The sequence below is a fragment of the Schistocerca cancellata genome, unplaced genomic scaffold (assembly GCF_023864275.1).
Source record: "Schistocerca cancellata isolate TAMUIC-IGC-003103 unplaced genomic scaffold, iqSchCanc2.1 HiC_scaffold_699, whole genome shotgun sequence".
Classification (NCBI taxonomy): domain Eukaryota; kingdom Metazoa; phylum Arthropoda; class Insecta; order Orthoptera; family Acrididae; genus Schistocerca; species Schistocerca cancellata.
In genome coordinates, this window is record NW_026046710.1 from 76,554 (window position 1) to 97,930 (window position 21,377).

At 54.3% G+C, this 21,377-nt stretch overlaps 22 non-coding genes across 22 annotated transcripts; all 22 read right to left on the reverse strand.

The window, feature by feature from the left end:
• Positions 1–291: 291 nt before the first annotated feature.
• LOC126140112 (5S ribosomal RNA) lies at positions 292–410 on the reverse strand. Its single transcript, XR_007528743.1, has one exon. It is a non-coding gene; the product is annotated as a 5S ribosomal RNA (ribosomal RNA).
• An 854-nt stretch (positions 411–1,264) lies between these two features.
• LOC126140113 (5S ribosomal RNA) lies at positions 1,265–1,383 on the reverse strand. The gene has a single exon (XR_007528744.1). It is a non-coding gene; the product is annotated as a 5S ribosomal RNA (ribosomal RNA).
• An 853-nt stretch (positions 1,384–2,236) lies between these two features.
• On the reverse strand, positions 2,237–2,355 carry LOC126140114 (5S ribosomal RNA). The gene has a single exon (XR_007528745.1). It is a non-coding gene; the product is annotated as a 5S ribosomal RNA (ribosomal RNA).
• An 852-nt stretch (positions 2,356–3,207) lies between these two features.
• On the reverse strand, positions 3,208–3,326 carry LOC126140115 (5S ribosomal RNA). Its single transcript, XR_007528746.1, has one exon. It is a non-coding gene; the product is annotated as a 5S ribosomal RNA (ribosomal RNA).
• An 852-nt stretch (positions 3,327–4,178) lies between these two features.
• On the reverse strand, positions 4,179–4,297 carry LOC126140116 (5S ribosomal RNA). The gene has a single exon (XR_007528747.1). It is a non-coding gene; the product is annotated as a 5S ribosomal RNA (ribosomal RNA).
• Positions 4,298–5,150: 853 nt separating this feature from the next.
• Positions 5,151–5,269, reverse strand: LOC126140117 (5S ribosomal RNA). Its single transcript, XR_007528748.1, has one exon. It is a non-coding gene; the product is annotated as a 5S ribosomal RNA (ribosomal RNA).
• Positions 5,270–6,121: 852 nt separating this feature from the next.
• On the reverse strand, positions 6,122–6,240 carry LOC126140120 (5S ribosomal RNA). Its single transcript, XR_007528750.1, has one exon. It is a non-coding gene; the product is annotated as a 5S ribosomal RNA (ribosomal RNA).
• An 846-nt stretch (positions 6,241–7,086) lies between these two features.
• Positions 7,087–7,205, reverse strand: LOC126140121 (5S ribosomal RNA). Its single transcript, XR_007528751.1, has one exon. It is a non-coding gene; the product is annotated as a 5S ribosomal RNA (ribosomal RNA).
• Positions 7,206–8,057: 852 nt separating this feature from the next.
• LOC126140122 (5S ribosomal RNA) lies at positions 8,058–8,176 on the reverse strand. The gene has a single exon (XR_007528752.1). It is a non-coding gene; the product is annotated as a 5S ribosomal RNA (ribosomal RNA).
• Positions 8,177–9,022: 846 nt separating this feature from the next.
• Positions 9,023–9,141, reverse strand: LOC126140123 (5S ribosomal RNA). The gene has a single exon (XR_007528753.1). It is a non-coding gene; the product is annotated as a 5S ribosomal RNA (ribosomal RNA).
• Positions 9,142–9,988: 847 nt separating this feature from the next.
• Positions 9,989–10,107, reverse strand: LOC126140124 (5S ribosomal RNA). Its single transcript, XR_007528754.1, has one exon. It is a non-coding gene; the product is annotated as a 5S ribosomal RNA (ribosomal RNA).
• An 847-nt stretch (positions 10,108–10,954) lies between these two features.
• Positions 10,955–11,073, reverse strand: LOC126140125 (5S ribosomal RNA). The gene has a single exon (XR_007528755.1). It is a non-coding gene; the product is annotated as a 5S ribosomal RNA (ribosomal RNA).
• Positions 11,074–11,925: 852 nt separating this feature from the next.
• Positions 11,926–12,044, reverse strand: LOC126140126 (5S ribosomal RNA). Its single transcript, XR_007528756.1, has one exon. It is a non-coding gene; the product is annotated as a 5S ribosomal RNA (ribosomal RNA).
• Positions 12,045–12,886: 842 nt separating this feature from the next.
• LOC126140127 (5S ribosomal RNA) lies at positions 12,887–13,005 on the reverse strand. The gene has a single exon (XR_007528757.1). It is a non-coding gene; the product is annotated as a 5S ribosomal RNA (ribosomal RNA).
• An 845-nt stretch (positions 13,006–13,850) lies between these two features.
• Positions 13,851–13,969, reverse strand: LOC126140128 (5S ribosomal RNA). The gene has a single exon (XR_007528758.1). It is a non-coding gene; the product is annotated as a 5S ribosomal RNA (ribosomal RNA).
• Positions 13,970–14,811: 842 nt separating this feature from the next.
• On the reverse strand, positions 14,812–14,930 carry LOC126140130 (5S ribosomal RNA). The gene has a single exon (XR_007528759.1). It is a non-coding gene; the product is annotated as a 5S ribosomal RNA (ribosomal RNA).
• An 846-nt stretch (positions 14,931–15,776) lies between these two features.
• LOC126140132 (5S ribosomal RNA) lies at positions 15,777–15,895 on the reverse strand. The gene has a single exon (XR_007528761.1). It is a non-coding gene; the product is annotated as a 5S ribosomal RNA (ribosomal RNA).
• Positions 15,896–16,742: 847 nt separating this feature from the next.
• On the reverse strand, positions 16,743–16,861 carry LOC126140133 (5S ribosomal RNA). The gene has a single exon (XR_007528762.1). It is a non-coding gene; the product is annotated as a 5S ribosomal RNA (ribosomal RNA).
• An 852-nt stretch (positions 16,862–17,713) lies between these two features.
• LOC126140134 (5S ribosomal RNA) lies at positions 17,714–17,832 on the reverse strand. Its single transcript, XR_007528763.1, has one exon. It is a non-coding gene; the product is annotated as a 5S ribosomal RNA (ribosomal RNA).
• An 845-nt stretch (positions 17,833–18,677) lies between these two features.
• On the reverse strand, positions 18,678–18,796 carry LOC126140135 (5S ribosomal RNA). The gene has a single exon (XR_007528764.1). It is a non-coding gene; the product is annotated as a 5S ribosomal RNA (ribosomal RNA).
• Positions 18,797–19,648: 852 nt separating this feature from the next.
• LOC126140147 (5S ribosomal RNA) lies at positions 19,649–19,766 on the reverse strand. Its single transcript, XR_007528775.1, has one exon. It is a non-coding gene; the product is annotated as a 5S ribosomal RNA (ribosomal RNA).
• An 852-nt stretch (positions 19,767–20,618) lies between these two features.
• On the reverse strand, positions 20,619–20,736 carry LOC126140148 (5S ribosomal RNA). The gene has a single exon (XR_007528776.1). It is a non-coding gene; the product is annotated as a 5S ribosomal RNA (ribosomal RNA).
• Between the last annotated feature and the right edge of the window lie 641 nt (positions 20,737–21,377).

Consider the following 21,377-nt stretch of genomic DNA (forward strand, 5'->3'; position numbering starts at 1 on the left):
CGACTAAGGAATAAATTCGTGGTTACAAATCAAATTTGGAACTCTACACTCCTACACAACAATAGGCGGTGACGTATTTCAGAAATCACCTGCCGATTCGTACTGTTTTGTCGTTTTCAAAGTCTTCTTGGCAAACTTGGTTAGCACATTCTCCCTCAAACTGAGTTAATTACTGCATTTTCGTACCATTACAGTAGTTTAAAAGGCTTAAGGAAGCATCTTTGTCACAACAGAAAGGTAGTTTGAAAATTGGGCTGGCGACATAACAAAAAAAAAAAAAAACAGGAAGGGAGCCAACAGCACCCGGGTTTCCCAGGCGGTCACCCATCCAAGTACTAGCCGGGCCCGAAGATGCTTAACTTCGGAGATCGGACGAGAACCGGTGTATTCATCATGGTATGGCCGTTGGCGCTCATCTAATGTAGGAGCACGGCAGAATTCGAGTTCGGCTTTTCTCCCAACACACATAATGTTAGTTTTCGGCCGCAATTGACGAAAGCGCTTCCTTTCTGGAACCGCCATTTCTTCGAGAACGGCGCGGGGAGGGTCGCCCGGCGTCCCAGCAGAGTGACGGCCGAATTGGCGGGCGCACCGCCGCGTGTGTGAGACGCACTGCTGCTCGTTGCACCCCCTGTCATTCGCTGGGCGCGTGCAGCCTTCGACACTAGCGGAGGACGCATCTTGTCCCTGGTGTTCAGCGGAGGGCCTGTGCGGGGTGTGACAGTGTCGTGCTGGAGGGCGCCACTGGTAGCGATGTGGGCTTCCTCGCCTCGCCTCGCCTCGCCTCGCCTCACACCAGGTGTCTGCGTAGTTTGCAGTGCATTCGCACCATTCCTATCCCTGTCCCTGTCCCCGTCCCGACTTGTCCCGACTTTGCTCGACTGCCGCTCGCTGCCGCTCGGGTCGTGGTCCATATGACAGCGCAAGCACGACAAACGTCTGCGGGAGGAGACGAGACGAGACGAGACGAGACGACTAAGGAATAAATTCGTGGTTACAAATCAAATTTGGAACTCTACACTCCTACACAACAATAGGCGGTGACGTATTTCAGAAATCACCTGCCGATTCGTACTGTTTTGTCGTTTTCAAAGTCTTCTTGGCAAACTTGGTTAGCACATTCTCCCTCAAACTGAGTTAATTACTGCATTTTCGTACCATTACAGTAGTTTAAAAGGCTTAAGGAAGCATCTTTGTCACAACAGAAAGGTAGTTTGAAAATTGGGCTGGCGACATAACAAAAAAAAAAAAAAAACAGGAAGGGAGCCAACAGCACCCGGGTTTCCCAGGCGGTCACCCATCCAAGTACTAGCCGGGCCCGAAGATGCTTAACTTCGGAGATCGGACGAGAACCGGTGTATTCATCATGGTATGGCCGTTGGCGCTCATCTAATGTAGGAGCACGGCAGAATTCGAGTTCGGCTTTTCTCCCAACACACATAATGTTAGTTTTCGGCCGCAATTGACGAAAGCGCTTCCTTCCGGAACCGCCAGTTCTTCGAGAACGGCGCGGGGAGGGTCGCCCGGCGTCCCAGCAGAGTGACGGCCGAATTGGCGGGCGCACCGCCGCGTGTGTGAGACGCACTGCTGCTCGTTGCACCCCCTGTCATTCGCTGGGCGCGTGCAGCCTTCGACACTAGCGGAGGACGCATCTTGTCCCTGGTGTTCAGCGGAGGGCCTGTGCGGGGTGTGACAGTGTCGTGCTGGAGGGCGCCACTGGTAGCGATGTGGGCTTCCTCGCCTCGCCTCGCCTCGCCTCGCCTCACACCAGGTGTCTGCGTAGTTTGCAGTGCATTCGCACCATTCCTATCCCTGTCCCTGTCCCCGTCCCGACTTGTCCCGACTTTGCTCGACTGCCGCTCGCTGCCGCTCGGGTCGTGGTCCATATGACAGCGCAAGCACGACAAACGTCTGCGGGAGGAGACGAGACGAGACGAGACGAGACGACTAAGGAATAAATTCGTGGTTACAAATCAAATTTGGAACTCTACACTCCTACACAACAATAGGCGGTGACGTATTTCAGAAATCACCTGCCGATTCGTACTGTTTTGTCGTTTTCAAAGTCTTCTTGGCAAACTTGGTTAGCACATTCTCCCTCAAACTGAGTTAATTACTGCATTTTCGTACCATTACAGTAGTTTAAAAGGCTTAAGGAAGCATCTTTGTCACAACAGAAAGGTAGTTTGAAAATTGGGCTGGCGACATAACAAAAAAAAAAAAAAAACAGGAAGGGAGCCAACAGCACCCGGGTTTCCCAGGCGGTCACCCATCCAAGTACTAGCCGGGCCCGAAGATGCTTAACTTCGGAGATCGGACGAGAACCGGTGTATTCATCATGGTATGGCCGTTGGCGCTCATCTAATGTAGGAGCACGGCAGAATTCGAGTTCGGCTTTTCTCCCAACACACATAATGTTAGTTTTCGGCCGCAATTGACGAAAGCGCTTCCTTCCGGAACCGCCAGTTCTTCGAGAACGGCGCGGGGAGGGTCGCCCGGCGTCCCAGCAGAGTGACGGCCGAATTGGCGGGCGCACCGCCGCGTGTGTGAGACGCACTGCTGCTCGTTGCACCCCCTGTCATTCGCTGGGCGCGTGCAGCCTTCGACACTAGCGGAGGACGCATCTTGTCCCTGGTGTTCAGCGGAGGGCCTGTGCGGGGTGTGACAGTGTCGTGCTGGAGGGCGCCACTGGTAGCGATGTGGGCTTCCTCGCCTCGCCTCGCCTCGCCTCGCCTCACACCAGGTGTCTGCGTAGTTTGCAGTGCATTCGCACCATTCCTATCCCTGTCCCTGTCCCCGTCCCGACTTGTCCCGACTTTGCTCGACTGCCGCTCGCTGCCGCTCGGGTCGTGGTCCATATGACAGCGCAAGCACGACAAACGTCTGCGGGAGGAGACGAGACGAGACGAGACGAGACGACTAAGGAATAAATTCGTGGTTACAAATCAAATTTGGAACTCTACACTCCTACACAACAATAGGCGGTGACGTATTTCAGAAATCACCTGCCGATTCGTACTGTTTTGTCGTTTTCAAAGTCTTCTTGGCAAACTTGGTTAGCACATTCTCCCTCAAACTGAGTTAATTACTGCATTTTCGTACCATTACAGTAGTTTAAAAGGCTTAAGGAAGCATCTTTGTCACAACAGAAAGGTAGTTTGAAAATTGGGCTGGCGACATAACAAAAAAAAAAAAAAACAGGAAGGGAGCCAACAGCACCCGGGTTTCCCAGGCGGTCACCCATCCAAGTACTAGCCGGGCCCGAAGATGCTTAACTTCGGAGATCGGACGAGAACCGGTGTATTCATCATGGTATGGCCGTTGGCGCTCATCTAATGTAGGAGCACGGCAGAATTCGAGTTCGGCTTTTCTCCCAACACACATAATGTTAGTTTTCGGCCGCAATTGACGAAAGCGCTTCCTTCCGGAACCGCCAGTTCTTCGAGAACGGCGCGGGGAGGGTCGCCCGGCGTCCCAGCAGAGTGACGGCCGAATTGGCGGGCGCACCGCCGCGTGTGTGAGACGCACTGCTGCTCGTTGCACCCCCTGTCATTCGCTGGGCGCGTGCAGCCTTCGACACTAGCGGAGGACGCATCTTGTCCCTGGTGTTCAGCGGAGGGCCTGTGCGGGGTGTGACAGTGTCGTGCTGGAGGGCGCCACTGGTAGCGATGTGGGCTTCCTCGCCTCGCCTCGCCTCGCCTCGCCTCACACCAGGTGTCTGCGTAGTTTGCAGTGCATTCGCACCATTCCTATCCCTGTCCCTGTCCCCGTCCCGACTTGTCCCGACTTTGCTCGACTGCCGCTCGCTGCCGCTCGGGTCGTGGTCCATATGACAGCGCAAGCACGACAAACGTCTGCGGGAGGAGACGAGACGAGACGAGACGAGACGACTAAGGAATAAATTCGTGGTTACAAATCAAATTTGGAACTCTACACTCCTACACAACAATAGGCGGTGACGTATTTCAGAAATCACCTGCCGATTCGTACTGTTTTGTCGTTTTCAAAGTCTTCTTGGCAAACTTGGTTAGCACATTCTCCCTCAAACTGAGTTAATTACTGCATTTTCGTACCATTACAGTAGTTTAAAAGGCTTAAGGAAGCATCTTTGTCACAACAGAAAGGTAGTTTGAAAATTGGGCTGGCGACATAACAAAAAAAAAAAAAAACAGGAAGGGAGCCAACAGCACCCGGGTTTCCCAGGCGGTCACCCATCCAAGTACTAGCCGGGCCCGAAGATGCTTAACTTCGGAGATCGGACGAGAACCGGTGTATTCATCATGGTATGGCCGTTGGCGCTCATCTAATGTAGGAGCACGGCAGAATTCGAGTTCGGCTTTTCTCCCAACACACATAATGTTAGTTTTCGGCCGCAATTGACGAAAGCGCTTCCTTCCGGAACCGCCAGTTCTTCGAGAACGGCGCGGGGAGGGTCGCCCGGCGTCCCAGCAGAGTGACGGCCGAATTGGCGGGCGCACCGCCGCGTGTGTGAGACGCACTGCTGCTCGTTGCACCCCCTGTCATTCGCTGGGCGCGTGCAGCCTTCGACACTAGCGGAGGACGCATCTTGTCCCTGGTGTTCAGCGGAGGGCCTGTGCGGGGTGTGACAGTGTCGTGCTGGAGGGCGCCACTGGTAGCGATGTGGGCTTCCTCGCCTCGCCTCGCCTCGCCTCGCCTCACACCAGGTGTCTGCGTAGTTTGCAGTGCATTCGCACCATTCCTATCCCTGTCCCTGTCCCCGTCCCGACTTGTCCCGACTTTGCTCGACTGCCGCTCGCTGCCGCTCGGGTCGTGGTCCATATGACAGCGCAAGCACGACAAACGTCTGCGGGAGGAGACGAGACGAGACGAGACGAGACGACTAAGGAATAAATTCGTGGTTACAAATCAAATTTGGAACTCTACACTCCTACACAACAATAGGCGGTGACGTATTTCAGAAATCACCTGCCGATTCGTACTGTTTTGTCGTTTTCAAAGTCTTCTTGGCAAACTTGGTTAGCACATTCTCCCTCAAACTGAGTTAATTACTGCATTTTCGTACCATTACAGTAGTTTAAAAGGCTTAAGGAAGCATCTTTGTCACAACAGAAAGGTAGTTTGAAAATTGGGCTGGCGACATAACAAAAAAAAAAAAAAAACAGGAAGGGAGCCAACAGCACCCGGGTTTCCCAGGCGGTCACCCATCCAAGTACTAGCCGGGCCCGAAGATGCTTAACTTCGGAGATCGGACGAGAACCGGTGTATTCATCATGGTATGGCCGTTGGCGCTCATCTAATGTAGGAGCACGGCAGAATTCGAGTTCGGCTTTTCTCCCAACACACATAATGTTAGTTTTCGGCCGCAATTGACGAAAGCGCTTCCTTCCGGAACCGCCAGTTCTTCGAGAACGGCGCGGGGAGGGTCGCCCGGCGTCCCAGCAGAGTGACGGCCGAATTGGCGGGCGCACCGCCGCGTGTGTGAGACGCACTGCTGCTCGTTGCACCCCCTGTCATTCGCTGGGCGCGTGCAGCCTTCGACACTAGCGGAGGACGCATCTTGTCCCTGGTGTTCAGCGGAGGGCCTGTGCGGGGTGTGACAGTGTCGTGCTGGAGGGCGCCACTGGTAGCGATGTGGGCTTCCTCGCCTCGCCTCGCCTCGCCTCGCCTCACACCAGGTGTCTGCGTAGTTTGCAGTGCATTCGCACCATTCCTATCCCTGTCCCTGTCCCCGTCCCGACTTGTCCCGACTTTGCTCGACTGCCGCTCGCTGCCGCTCGGGTCGTGGTCCATATGACAGCGCAAGCACGACAAACGTCTGCGGGAGGAGACGAGACGAGACGAGACGAGACGACTAAGGAATAAATTCGTGGTTACAAATCAAATTTGGAACTCTACACTCCTACACAACAATAGGCGGTGACGTATTTCAGAAATCACCTGCCGATTCGTACTGTTTTGTCGTTTTCAAAGTCTTCTTGGCAAACTTGGTTAGCACATTCTCCCTCAAACTGAGTTAATTACTGCATTTTCGTACCATTACAGTAGTTTAAAAGGCTTAAGGAAGCATCTTTGTCACAACAGAAAGGTAGTTTGAAAATTGGGCTGGCGACATAACAAAAAAAAAAAAAAACAGGAAGGGAGCCAACAGCACCCGGGTTTCCCAGGCGGTCACCCATCCAAGTACTAGCCGGGCCCGAAGATGCTTAACTTCGGAGATCGGACGAGAACCGGTGTATTCATCATGGTATGGCCGTTGGCGCTCATCTAATGTAGGAGCACGGCAGAATTCGAGTTCGGCTTTTCTCCCAACACACATAATGTTAGTTTTCGGCCGCAATTGACGAAAGCGCTTCCTTCCGGAACCGCCAGTTCTTCGAGAACGGCGCGGGGAGGGTCGCCCGGCGTCCCAGCAGAGTGACGGCCGAATTGGCGGGCGCACCGCCGCGTGTGTGAGACGCACTGCTGCTCGTTGCACCCCCTGTCATTCGCTGGGCGCGTGCAGCCTTCGACACTAGCGGAGGACGCATCTTGTCCCTGGTGTTCAGCGGAGGGCCTGTGCGGGGTGTGACAGTGTCGTGCTGGAGGGCGCCACTGGTAGCGATGTGGGCTTCCACGCCTCGCCTCGCCTCGCCTCACACCAGGTGTCTGCGTAGTTTGCAGTGCATTCGCACCATTCCTATCCCTGTCCCTGTCCCCGTCCCGACTTGTCCCGACTTTGCTCGACTGCCGCTCGCTGCCGCTCGGGTCGTGGTCCATATGACAGCGCAAGCACGACAAACGTCTGCGGGAGGAGACGAGACGAGACGAGACGAGACGACTAAGGAATAAATTCGTGGTTACAAATCAAATTTGGAACTCTACACTCCTACACAACAATAGGCGGTGACGTATTTCAGAAATCACCTGCCGATTCGTACTGTTTTGTCGTTTTCAAAGTCTTCTTGGCAAACTTGGTTAGCACATTCTCCCTCAAACTGAGTTAATTACTGCATTTTCGTACCATTACAGTAGTTTAAAAGGCTTAAGGAAGCATCTTTGTCACAACAGAAAGGTAGTTTGAAAATTGGGCTGGCGACATAACAAAAAAAAAAAAAACAGGAAGGGAGCCAACAGCACCCGGGTTTCCCAGGCGGTCACCCATCCAAGTACTAGCCGGGCCCGAAGATGCTTAACTTCGGAGATCGGACGAGAACCGGTGTATTCATCATGGTATGGCCGTTGGCGCTCATCTAATGTAGGAGCACGGCAGAATTCGAGTTCGGCTTTTCTCCCAACACACATAATGTTAGTTTTCGGCCGCAATTGACGAAAGCGCTTCCTTCCGGAACCGCCAGTTCTTCGAGAACGGCGCGGGGAGGGTCGCCCGGCGTCCCAGCAGAGTGACGGCCGAATTGGCGGGCGCACCGCCGCGTGTGTGAGACGCACTGCTGCTCGTTGCACCCCCTGTCATTCGCTGGGCGCGTGCAGCCTTCGACACTAGCGGAGGACGCATCTTGTCCCTGGTGTTCAGCGGAGGGCCTGTGCGGGGTGTGACAGTGTCGTGCTGGAGGGCGCCACTGGTAGCGATGTGGGCTTCCTCGCCTCGCCTCGCCTCGCCTCGCCTCACACCAGGTGTCTGCGTAGTTTGCAGTGCATTCGCACCATTCCTATCCCTGTCCCTGTCCCCGTCCCGACTTGTCCCGACTTTGCTCGACTGCCGCTCGCTGCCGCTCGGGTCGTGGTCCATATGACAGCGCAAGCACGACAAACGTCTGCGGGAGGAGACGAGACGAGACGAGACGAGACGACTAAGGAATAAATTCGTGGTTACAAATCAAATTTGGAACTCTACACTCCTACACAACAATAGGCGGTGACGTATTTCAGAAATCACCTGCCGATTCGTACTGTTTTGTCGTTTTCAAAGTCTTCTTGGCAAACTTGGTTAGCACATTCTCCCTCAAACTGAGTTAATTACTGCATTTTCGTACCATTACAGTAGTTTAAAAGGCTTAAGGAAGCATCTTTGTCACAACAGAAAGGTAGTTTGAAAATTGGGCTGGCGACATAACAAAAAAAAAAAAAAACAGGAAGGGAGCCAACAGCACCCGGGTTTCCCAGGCGGTCACCCATCCAAGTACTAGCCGGGCCCGAAGATGCTTAACTTCGGAGATCGGACGAGAACCGGTGTATTCATCATGGTATGGCCGTTGGCGCTCATCTAATGTAGGAGCACGGCAGAATTCGAGTTCGGCTTTTCTCCCAACACACATAATGTTAGTTTTCGGCCGCAATTGACGAAAGCGCTTCCTTCCGGAACCGCCAGTTCTTCGAGAACGGCGCGGGGAGGGTCGCCCGGCGTCCCAGCAGAGTGACGGCCGAATTGGCGGGCGCACCGCCGCGTGTGTGAGACGCACTGCTGCTCGTTGCACCCCCTGTCATTCGCTGGGCGCGTGCAGCCTTCGACACTAGCGGAGGACGCATCTTGTCCCTGGTGTTCAGCGGAGGGCCTGTGCGGGGTGTGACAGTGTCGTGCTGGAGGGCGCCACTGGTAGCGATGTGGGCTTCCACGCCTCGCCTCGCCTCGCCTCACACCAGGTGTCTGCGTAGTTTGCAGTGCATTCGCACCATTCCTATCCCTGTCCCTGTCCCCGTCCCGACTTGTCCCGACTTTGCTCGACTGCCGCTCGCTGCCGCTCGGGTCGTGGTCCATATGACAGCGCAAGCACGACAAACGTCTGCGGGAGGAGACGAGACGAGACGAGACGAGACGACTAAGGAATAAATTCGTGGTTACAAATCAAATTTGGAACTCTACACTCCTACACAACAATAGGCGGTGACGTATTTCAGAAATCACCTGCCGATTCGTACTGTTTTGTCGTTTTCAAAGTCTTCTTGGCAAACTTGGTTAGCACATTCTCCCTCAAACTGAGTTAATTACTGCATTTTCGTACCATTACAGTAGTTTAAAAGGCTTAAGGAAGCATCTTTGTCACAACAGAAAGGTAGTTTGAAAATTGGGCTGGCGACATAACAAAAAAAAAAAAAACAGGAAGGGAGCCAACAGCACCCGGGTTTCCCAGGCGGTCACCCATCCAAGTACTAGCCGGGCCCGAAGATGCTTAACTTCGGAGATCGGACGAGAACCGGTGTATTCATCATGGTATGGCCGTTGGCGCTCATCTAATGTAGGAGCACGGCAGAATTCGAGTTCGGCTTTTCTCCCAACACACATAATGTTAGTTTTCGGCCGCAATTGACGAAAGCGCTTCCTTCCGGAACCGCCAGTTCTTCGAGAACGGCGCGGGGAGGGTCGCCCGGCGTCCCAGCAGAGTGACGGCCGAATTGGCGGGCGCACCGCCGCGTGTGTGAGACGCACTGCTGCTCGTTGCACCCCCTGTCATTCGCTGGGCGCGTGCAGCCTTCGACACTAGCGGAGGACGCATCTTGTCCCTGGTGTTCAGCGGAGGGCCTGTGCGGGGTGTGACAGTGTCGTGCTGGAGGGCGCCACTGGTAGCGATGTGGGCTTCCTCGCCTCGCCTCGCCTCGCCTCACACCAGGTGTCTGCGTAGTTTGCAGTGCATTCGCACCATTCCTATCCCTGTCCCTGTCCCCGTCCCGACTTGTCCCGACTTTGCTCGACTGCCGCTCGCTGCCGCTCGGGTCGTGGTCCATATGACAGCGCAAGCACGACAAACGTCTGCGGGAGGAGACGAGACGAGACGAGACGAGACGACTAAGGAATAAATTCGTGGTTACAAATCAAATTTGGAACTCTACACTCCTACACAACAATAGGCGGTGACGTATTTCAGAAATCACCTGCCGATTCGTACTGTTTTGTCGTTTTCAAAGTCTTCTTGGCAAACTTGGTTAGCACATTCTCCCTCAAACTGAGTTAATTACTGCATTTTCGTACCATTACAGTAGTTTAAAAGGCTTAAGGAAGCATCTTTGTCACAACAGAAAGGTAGTTTGAAAATTGGGCTGGCGACATAACAAAAAAAAAAAAAAACAGGAAGGGAGCCAACAGCACCCGGGTTTCCCAGGCGGTCACCCATCCAAGTACTAGCCGGGCCCGAAGATGCTTAACTTCGGAGATCGGACGAGAACCGGTGTATTCATCATGGTATGGCCGTTGGCGCTCATCTAATGTAGGAGCACGGCAGAATTCGAGTTCGGCTTTTCTCCCAACACACATAATGTTAGTTTTCGGCCGCAATTGACGAAAGCGCTTCCTTCCGGAACCGCCAGTTCTTCGAGAACGGCGCGGGGAGGGTCGCCCGGCGTCCCAGCAGAGTGACGGCCGAATTGGCGGGCGCACCGCCGCGTGTGTGAGACGCACTGCTGCTCGTTGCACCCCCTGTCATTCGCTGGGCGCGTGCAGCCTTCGACACTAGCGGAGGACGCATCTTGTCCCTGGTGTTCAGCGGAGGGCCTGTGCGGGGTGTGACAGTGTCGTGCTGGAGGGCGCCACTGGTAGCGATGTGGGCTTCCTCGCCTCGCCTCGCCTCGCCTCACACCAGGTGTCTGCGTAGTTTGCAGTGCATTCGCACCATTCCTATCCCTGTCCCTGTCCCCGTCCCGACTTGTCCCGACTTTGCTCGACTGCCGCTCGCTGCCGCTCGGGTCGTGGTCCATATGACAGCGCAAGCACGACAAACGTCTGCGGGAGGAGACGAGACGAGACGAGACGAGACGACTAAGGAATAAATTCGTGGTTACAAATCAAATTTGGAACTCTACACTCCTACACAACAATAGGCGGTGACGTATTTCAGAAATCACCTGCCGATTCGTACTGTTTTGTCGTTTTCAAAGTCTTCTTGGCAAACTTGGTTAGCACATTCTCCCTCAAACTGAGTTAATTACTGCATTTTCGTACCATTACAGTAGTTTAAAAGGCTTAAGGAAGCATCTTTGTCACAACAGAAAGGTAGTTTGAAAATTGGGCTGGCGACATAACAAAAAAAAAAAAAAACAGGAAGGGAGCCAACAGCACCCGGGTTTCCCAGGCGGTCACCCATCCAAGTACTAGCCGGGCCCGAAGATGCTTAACTTCGGAGATCGGACGAGAACCGGTGTATTCATCATGGTATGGCCGTTGGCGCTCATCTAATGTAGGAGCACGGCAGAATTCGAGTTCGGCTTTTCTCCCAACACACATAATGTTAGTTTTCGGCCGCAATTGACGAAAGCGCTTCCTTCCGGAACCGCCAGTTCTTCGAGAACGGCGCGGGGAGGGTCGCCCGGCGTCCCAGCAGAGTGACGGCCGAATTGGCGGGCGCACCGCCGCGTGTGTGAGACGCACTGCTGCTCGTTGCACCCCCTGTCATTCGCTGGGCGCGTGCAGCCTTCGACACTAGCGGAGGACGCATCTTGTCCCTGGTGTTCAGCGGAGGGCCTGTGCGGGGTGTGACAGTGTCGTGCTGGAGGGCGCCACTGGTAGCGATGTGGGCTTCCTCGCCTCGCCTCGCCTCGCCTCGCCTCACACCAGGTGTCTGCGTAGTTTGCAGTGCATTCGCACCATTCCTATCCCTGTCCCTGTCCCCGTCCCGACTTGTCCCGACTTTGCTCGACTGCCGCTCGCTGCCGCTCGGGTCGTGGTCCATATGACAGCGCAAGCACGACAAACGTCTGCGGGAGGAGACGAGACGAGACGAGACGAGACGACTAAGGAATAAATTCGTGGTTACAAATCAAATTTGGAACTCTACACTCCTACACAACAATAGGCGGTGACGTATTTCAGAAATCACCTGCCGATTCGTACTGTTTTGTCGTTTTCAAAGTCTTCTTGGCAAACTTGGTTAGCACATTCTCCCTCAAACTGAGTTAATTACTGCATTTTCGTACCATTACAGTAGTTTAAAAGGCTTAAGGAAGCATCTTTGTCACAACAGAAAGGTAGTTTGAAAATTGGGCTGGCGACATAACAAAAAAAAAAAAAAACAGGAAGGGAGCCAACAGCACCCGGGTTTCCCAGGCGGTCACCCATCCAAGTACTAGCCGGGCCCGAAGATGCTTAACTTCGGAGATCGGACGAGAACCGGTGTATTCATCATGGTATGGCCGTTGGCGCTCATCTAATGTAGGAGCACGGCAGAATTCGAGTTCGGCTTTTCTCCCAACACACATAATGTTAGTTTTCGGCCGCAATTGACGAAAGCGCTTCCTTCCGGAACCGCCAGTTCTTCGAGAACGGCGCGGGGAGGGTCGCCCGGCGTCCCAGCAGAGTGACGGCCGAATTGGCGGGCGCACCGCCGCGTGTGTGAGACGCACTGCTGCTCGTTGCACCCCCTGTCATTCGCTGGGCGCGTGCAGCCTTCGACACTAGCGGAGGACGCATCTTGTCCCTGGTGTTCAGCGGAGGGCCTGTGCGGGGTGTGACAGTGTCGTGCTGGAGGGCGCCACTGGTAGCGATGTGGGCTTCCACGCCTCGCCTCGCCTCGCCTCACACCAGGTGTCTGCGTAGTTTGCAGTGCATTCGCACCATTCCTATCCCTGTCCCTGTCCCCGTCCCGACTTGTCCCGACTTTGCTCGACTGCCGCTCGCTGCCGCTCGGGTCGTGGTCCATATGACAGCGCAAGCACGACAAACGTCTGCGGGAGGAGACGAGACGAGACGAGACGACTAAGGAATAAATTCGTGGTTACAAATCAAATTTGGAACTCTACACTCCTACACAACAATAGGCGGTGACGTATTTCAGAAATCACCTGCCGATTCGTACTGTTTTGTCGTTTTCAAAGTCTTCTTGGCAAACTTGGTTAGCACATTCTCCCTCAAACTGAGTTAATTACTGCATTTTCGTACCATTACAGTAGTTTAAAAGGCTTAAGGAAGCATCTTTGTCACAACAGAAAGGTAGTTTGAAAATTGGGCTGGCGACATAACAAAAAAAAAAAAAAACAGGAAGGGAGCCAACAGCACCCGGGTTTCCCAGGCGGTCACCCATCCAAGTACTAGCCGGGCCCGAAGATGCTTAACTTCGGAGATCGGACGAGAACCGGTGTATTCATCATGGTATGGCCGTTGGCGCTCATCTAATGTAGGAGCACGGCAGAATTCGAGTTCGGCTTTTCTCCCAACACACATAATGTTAGTTTTCGGCCGCAATTGACGAAAGCGCTTCCTTCCGGAACCGCCAGTTCTTCGAGAACGGCGCGGGGAGGGTCGCCCGGCGTCCCAGCAGAGTGACGGCCGAATTGGCGGGCGCACCGCCGCGTGTGTGAGACGCACTGCTGCTCGTTGCACCCCCTGTCATTCGCTGGGCGCGTGCAGCCTTCGACACTAGCGGAGGACGCATCTTGTCCCTGGTGTTCAGCGGAGGGCCTGTGCGGGGTGTGACAGTGTCGTGCTGGAGGGCGCCACTGGTAGCGATGTGGGCTTCCACGCCTCGCCTCGCCTCGCCTCACACCAGGTGTCTGCGTAGTTTGCAGTGCATTCGCACCATTCCTATCCCTGTCCCTGTCCCCGTCCCGACTTGTCCCGACTTTGCTCGACTGCCGCTCGCTGCCGCTCGGGTCGTGGTCCATATGACAGCGCAAGCACGACAAACGTCTGCGGGAGGAGACGAGACGAGACGAGACGAGACGACTAAGGAATAAATTCGTGGTTACAAATCAAATTTGGAACTCTACACTCCTACACAACAATAGGCGGTGACGTATTTCAGAAATCACCTGCCGATTCGTACTGTTTTGTCGTTTTCAAAGTCTTCTTGGCAAACTTGGTTAGCACATTCTCCCTCAAACTGAGTTAATTACTGCATTTTCGTACCATTACAGTAGTTTAAAAGGCTTAAGGAAGCATCTTTGTCACAACAGAAAGGTAGTTTGAAAATTGGGCTGGCGACATAACAAAAAAAAAAAAACAGGAAGGGAGCCAACAGCACCCGGGTTTCCCAGGCGGTCACCCATCCAAGTACTAGCCGGGCCCGAAGATGCTTAACTTCGGAGATCGGACGAGAACCGGTGTATTCATCATGGTATGGCCGTTGGCGCTCATCTAATGTAGGAGCACGGCAGAATTCGAGTTCGGCTTTTCTCCCAACACACATAATGTTAGTTTTCGGCCGCAATTGACGAAAGCGCTTCCTTCCGGAACCGCCAGTTCTTCGAGAACGGCGCGGGGAGGGTCGCCCGGCGTCCCAGCAGAGTGACGGCCGAATTGGCGGGCGCACCGCCGCGTGTGTGAGACGCACTGCTGCTCGTTGCACCCCCTGTCATTCGCTGGGCGCGTGCAGCCTTCGACACTAGCGGAGGACGCATCTTGTCCCTGGTGTTCAGCGGAGGGCCTGTGCGGGGTGTGACAGTGTCGTGCTGGAGGGCGCCACTGGTAGCGATGTGGGCTTCCTCGCCTCGCCTCGCCTCGCCTCACACCAGGTGTCTGCGTAGTTTGCAGTGCATTCGCACCATTCCTATCCCTGTCCCTGTCCCCGTCCCGACTTGTCCCGACTTTGCTCGACTGCCGCCCGCTGCCGCTCGGGTCGTGGTCCATATGACAGCGCAAGCACGACAAACGTCTGCGGGAGGAGACGAGACGAGACGAGACGACTAAGGAATAAATTCGTGGTTACAAATCAAATTTGGAACTCTACACTCCTACACAACAATAGGCGGTGACGTATTTCAGAAATCACCTGCCGATTCGTACTGTTTTGTCGTTTTCAAAGTCTTCTTGGCAAACTTGGTTAGCACATTCTCCCTCAAACTGAGTTAATTACTGCATTTTCGTACCATTACAGTAGTTTAAAAGGCTTAAGGAAGCATCTTTGTCACAACAGAAAGGTAGTTTGAAAATTGGGCTGGCGACATAACAAAAAAAAAAAAAAACAGGAAGGGAGCCAACAGCACCCGGGTTTCCCAGGCGGTCACCCATCCAAGTACTAGCCGGGCCCGAAGATGCTTAACTTCGGAGATCGGACGAGAACCGGTGTATTCATCATGGTATGGCCGTTGGCGCTCATCTAATGTAGGAGCACGGCAGAATTCGAGTTCGGCTTTTCTCCCAACACACATAATGTTAGTTTTCGGCCGCAATTGACGAAAGCGCTTCCTTCCGGAACCGCCAGTTCTTCGAGAACGGCGCGGGGAGGGTCGCCCGGCGTCCCAGCAGAGTGACGGCCGAATTGGCGGGCGCACCGCCGCGTGTGTGAGACGCACTGCTGCTCGTTGCACCCCCTGTCATTCGCTGGGCGCGTGCAGCCTTCGACACTAGCGGAGGACGCATCTTGTCCCTGGTGTTCAGCGGAGGGCCTGTGCGGGGTGTGACAGTGTCGTGCTGGAGGGCGCCACTGGTAGCGATGTGGGCTTCCACGCCTCGCCTCGCCTCGCCTCACACCAGGTGTCTGCGTAGTTTGCAGTGCATTCGCACCATTCCTATCCCTGTCCCTGTCCCCGTCCCGACTTGTCCCGACTTTGCTCGACTGCCGCTCGCTGCCGCTCGGGTCGTGGTCCATATGACAGCGCAAGCACGACAAACGTCTGCGGGAGGAGACGAGACGAGACGAGACGAGACGACTAAGGAATAAATTCGTGGTTACAAATCAAATTTGGAACTCTACACTCCTACACAACAATAGGCGGTGACGTATTTCAGAAATCACCTGCCGATTCGTACTGTTTTGTCGTTTTCAAAGTCTTCTTGGCAAACTTGGTTAGCACATTCTCCCTCAAACTGAGTTAATTACTGCATTTTCGTACCATTACAGTAGTTTAAAAGGCTTAAGGAAGCATCTTTGTCACAACAGAAAGGTAGTTTGAAAATTGGGCTGGCGACATAACAAAAAAAAAAAAAACAGGAAGGGAGCCAACAGCACCCGGGTTTCCCAGGCGGTCACCCATCCAAGTACTAGCCGGGCCCGAAGATGCTTAACTTCGGAGATCGGACGAGAACCGGTGTATTCATCATGGTATGGCCGTTGGCGCTCATCTAATGTAGGAGCACGGCAGAATTCGAGTTCGGCTTTTCTCCCAACACACATAATGTTAGTTTTCGGCCGCAATTGACGAAAGCGCTTCCTTCCGGAACCGCCAGTTCTTCGAGAACGGCGCGGGGAGGGTCGCCCGGCGTCCCAGCAGAGTGACGGCCGAATTGGCGGGCGCACCGCCGCGTGTGTGAGACGCACTGCTGCTCGTTGCACCCCCTGTCATTCGCTGGGCGCGTGCAGCCTTCGACACTAGCGGAGGACGCATCTTGTCCCTGGTGTTCAGCGGAGGGCCTGTGCGGGGTGTGACAGTGTCGTGCTGGAGGGCGCCACTGGTAGCGATGTGGGCTTCCTCGCCTCGCCTCGCCTCGCCTCACACCAGGTGTCTGCGTAGTTTGCAGTGCATTCGCACCATTCCTATCCCTGTCCCTGTCCCCGTCCCGACTTGTCCCGACTTTGCTCGACTGCCGCTCGCTGCCGCTCGGGTCGTGGTCCATATGACAGCGCAAGCACGACAAACGTCTGCGGGAGGAGACGAGACGAGACGAGACGAGACGACTAAGGAATAAATTCGTGGTTACAAATCAAATTTGGAACTCTACACTCCTACACAACAATAGGCGGTGACGTATTTCAGAAATCACCTGCCGATTCGTACTGTTTTGTCGTTTTCAAAGTCTTCTTGGCAAACTTGGTTAGCACATTCTCCCTCAAACTGAGTTAATTACTGCATTTTCGTACCATTACAGTAGTTTAAAAGGCTTAAGGAAGCATCTTTGTCACAACAGAAAGGTAGTTTGAAAATTGGGCTGGCGACATAACAAAAAAAAAAAAAAACAGGAAGGGAGCCAACAGCACCCGGGTTTCCCAGGCGGTCACCCATCCAAGTACTAGCCGGGCCCGAAGATGCTTAACTTCGGAGATCGGACGAGAACCGGTGTATTCATCATGGTATGGCCGTTGGCGCTCATCTAATGTAGGAGCACGGCAGAATTCGAGTTCGGCTTTTCTCCCAACACACATAATGTTAGTTTTCGGCCGCAATTGACGAAAGCGCTTCCTTCCGGAACCGCCAGTTCTTCGAGAACGGCGCGGGGAGGGTCGCCCGGCGTCCCAGCAGAGTGACGGCCGAATTGGCGGGCGCACCGCCGCGTGTGTGAGACGCACTGCTGCTCGTTGCACCCCCTGTCATTCGCTGGGCGCGTGCAGCCTTCGACACTAGCGGAGGACGCATCTTGTCCCTGGTGTTCAGCGGAGGGCCTGTGCGGGGTGTGACAGTGTCGTGCTGGAGGGCGCCACTGGTAGCGATGTGGGCTTCCTCGCCTCGCCTCGCCTCGCCTCGCCTCACACCAGGTGTCTGCGTAGTTTGCAGTGCATTCGCACCATTCCTATCCCTGTCCCTGTCCCCGTCCCGACTTGTCCCGACTTTGCTCGACTGCCGCTCGCTGCCGCTCGGGTCGTGGTCCATATGACAGCGCAAGCACGACAAACGTCTGCGGGAGGAGACGAGACGAGACGAGACGAGACGACTAAGGAATAAATTCGTGGTTACAAATCAAATTTGGAACTCTACACTCCTACACAACAATAGGCGGTGACGTATTTCAGAAATCACCTGCCGATTCGTACTGTTTTGTCGTTTTCAAAGTCTTCTTGGCAAACTTGGTTAGCACATTCTCCCTCAAACTGAGTTAATTACTGCATTTTCGTACCATTACAGTAGTTTAAAAGGCTTAAGGAAGCATCTTTGTCACAACAGAAAGGTAGTTTGAAAATTGGGCTGGCGACATAACAAAAAAAAAAAAAAACAGGAAGGGAGCCAACAGCACCCGGGTTTCCCAGGCGGTCACCCATCCAAGTACTAGCCGGGCCCGAAGATGCTTAACTTCGGAGATCGGACGAGAACCGGTGTATTCATCATGGTATGGCCGTTGGCGCTCATCTAATGTAGGAGCACGGCAGAATTCGAGTTCGGCTTTTCTCCCAACACACATAATGTTAGTTTTCGGCCGCAATTGACGAAAGCGCTTCCTTCCGGAACCGCCAGTTCTTCGAGAACGGCGCGGGGAGGGTCGCCCGGCGTCCCAGCAGAGTGACGGCCGAATTGGCGGGCGCACCGCCGCGTGTGTGAGACGCACTGCTGCTCGTTGCACCCCCTGTCATTCGCTGGGCGCGTGCAGCCTTCGACACTAGCGGAGGACGCATCTTGTCCCTGGTGTTCAGCGGAGGGCCTGTGCGGGGTGTGACAGTGTCGTGCTGGAGGGCGCCACTGGTAGCGATGTGGGCTTCCACGCCTCGCCTCGCCTCGCCTCACACCAGGTGTCTGCGTAGTTTGCAGTGCATTCGCACCATTCCTATCCCTGTCCCTGTCCCCGTCCCGACTTGTCCCGACTTTGCTCGACTGCCGCTCGCTGCCGCTCGGGTCGTGGTCCATATGACAGCGCAAGCACGACAAACGTCTGCGGGAGGAGACGAGACGAGACGAGACGAGACGACTAAGGAATAAATTCGTGGTTACAAATCAAATTTGGAACTCTACACTCCTACACAACAATAGGCGGTGACGTATTTCAGAAATCACCTGCCGATTCGTACTGTTTTGTCGTTTTCAAAGTCTTCTTGGCAAACTTGGTTAGCACATTCTACCTCAAACTGAGTTAATTACTGCATTTTCGTACCATTACAGTAGTTTAAAAGGCTTAAGGAAGCATCTTTGTCACAACAGAAAGGTAGTTTGAAAATTGGGCTGGCGACATAACAAAAAAAAAAAAACAGGAAGGGAGCCAACAGCACCCGGGTTTCCCAGGCGGTCACCCATCCAAGTACTAGCCGGGCCCGAAGATGCTTAACTTCGGAGATCGGACGAGAACCGGTGTATTCATCATGGTATGGCCGTTGGCGCTCATCTAATGTAGGAGCACGGCAGAATTCGAGTTCGGCTTTTCTCCCAACACACATAATGTTAGTTTTCGGCCGCAATTGACGAAAGCGCTTCCTTCCGGAACCGCCAGTTCTTCGAGAACGGCGCGGGGAGGGTCGCCCGGCGTCCCAGCAGAGTGACGGCCGAATTGGCGGGCGCACCGCCGCGTGTGTGAGACGCACTGCTGCTCGTTGCACCCCCTGTCATTCGCTGGGCGCGTGCAGCCTTCGACACTAGCGGAGGACGCATCTTGTCCCTGGTGTTCAGCGGAGGGCCTGTGCGGGGTGTGACAGTGTCGTGCTGGAGGGCGCCACTGGTAGCGATGTGGGCTTCCTCGCCTCGCCTCGCCTCGCCTCGCCTCACACCAGGTGTCTGCGTAGTTTGCAGTGCATTCGCACCATTCCTATCCCTGTCCCTGTCCCCGTCCCGACTTGTCCCGACTTTGCTCGACTGCCGCTCGCTGCCGCTCGGGTCGTGGTCCATATGACAGCGCAAGCACGACAAACGTCTGCGGGAGGAGACGAGACGAGACGAGACGAGACGACTAAGGAATAAATTCGTGGTTACAAATCAAATTTGGAACTCTACACTCCTACACAACAATAGGCGGTGACGTATTTCAGAAATCACCTGCCGATTCGTACTGTTTTGTCGTTTTCAAAGTCTTCTTGGCAAACTTGGTTAGCACATTCTCCCTCAAACTGAGTTAATTACTGCATTTTCGTACCATTACAGTAGTTTAAAAGGCTTAAGGAAGCATCTTTGTCACAACAGAAAGGTAGTTTGAAAATTGGGCTGGCGACATAACAAAAAAAAAAAAAAACAGGAAGGGAGCCAACAGCACCCGGGTTTCCCAGGCGGTCACCCATCCAAGTACTAGCCGGGCCCGAAGATGCTTAACTTCGGAGACGGACGAGAACCGGTGTATTCATCATGGTATGGCCGTTGGCGCTCATCTAATGTAGGAGCACGGCAGAATTCGAGTTCGGCTTTTCTCCCAACACACATAATGTTAGTTTTCGGCCGCAATTGACGAAAGCGCTTCCTTCCGGAACCGCCAGTTCTTCGAGAACGGCGCGGGGAGGGTCGCCCGGCGTCCCAGCAGAGTGACGGCCGAATTGGCGGGCGCACCGCCGCGTGTGTGAGACGCACTGCTGCTCGTTGCACCCCCTGTCATTCGCTGGGCGCGTGCAGCCTTCGACACTAGCGGAGGACGCATCTTGTCCCTGGTGTTCAGCGGAGGGCCTGTGCGGGGTGTGACAGTGTCGTGCTGGAGGGCGCCACTGGTAGCGATGTGGGCTTCCTCGCCTCGCCTCGCCTCGCCTCGCCTCACACCAGGTGTCTGCGTAGTTTGCAGTGCATTCGCACCATTCCTATCCCTGTCCCTGTCCCCGTCCCGACTTGTCCCGACTTTGCTCGACTGCCGCTCGCTGCCGCTCGGGTCGTGGTCCATATGACAGCGCAAGCACGACAAACGTCTGCGGGAGGAGACGAGACGAGACGAGACGAGACGACTAAGGAATAAATTCGTGGTTACAAATCAAATTTGGAACTCTACACTCCTACACAACAATAGGCGGTGACGTATTTCAGAAATCACCTGCCGATTCGTACTGTTTTGTCGTTTTCAAAGTCTTCTTGGCAAACTTGGTTAGCACATTCTCCCTCAAACTGAGTTAATTACTGCATTTTCGTACCATTACAGTAGTTTAAAAGGCTTAAGGAAGCATCTTTGTCACAACAGAAAGGTAGTTTGAAAATTGGGCTGGCGACATAACAAAAAAAAAAAAAAACAGGAAGGGAGCCAACAGCACCCGGGTTTCCCAGGCGGTCACCCATCCAAGTACTAGCCGGGCCCGAAGATGCTTAACTTCGGAGACGGACGAGAACCGGTGTATTCATCATGGTATGGCCGTTGGCGCTCATCTAATGTAGGAGCACGGCAGAATTCGAGTTCGGCTTTTCTCCCAACACACATAATGTTAGTTTTCGGCCGCAATTGACGAAAGCGCTTCCTTCCGGAACCGCCAGTTCTTCGAGAACGGCGCGGGGAGGGTCGCCCGGCGTCCCAGCAGAGTGACGGCCGAATTGGCGGGCGCACCGCCGCGTGTGTGAGACGCACTGCTGCTCGTTGCACCCCCTGTCATTCGCTGGGCGCGTGCAGCCTTCGACACTAGCGGAGGACGCATCTTGTCCCTGGTGTTCAGCGGAGGGCCTGTGCGGGGTGTGACAGTGTCGTGCTGGAGGGCGCCACTGGTAGCGATGTGGGCTTCCTCGCCTCGCCTCGCCTCGCCTCACACCAGGTGTCTGCGTAGTTTGCAGTGCATTCGCACCATTCCTATCCCTGTCCCTGTCCCCGTCCCGACTTGTCCCGACTTTGCTCGACTGCCGCTCGCTGCCGCTCGGGTCGTGGTCCATATGACAGCGCAAGCACGACAAACGTCTGCGGGAGGAGACGAGACGAGACGAGACGAGACGACTAAGGAATAAATTCGTGGTTACAAATCAAATTTGGAACTCTACACTCCTACACAACAATAGGCGGTGACGTATTTCAGAAA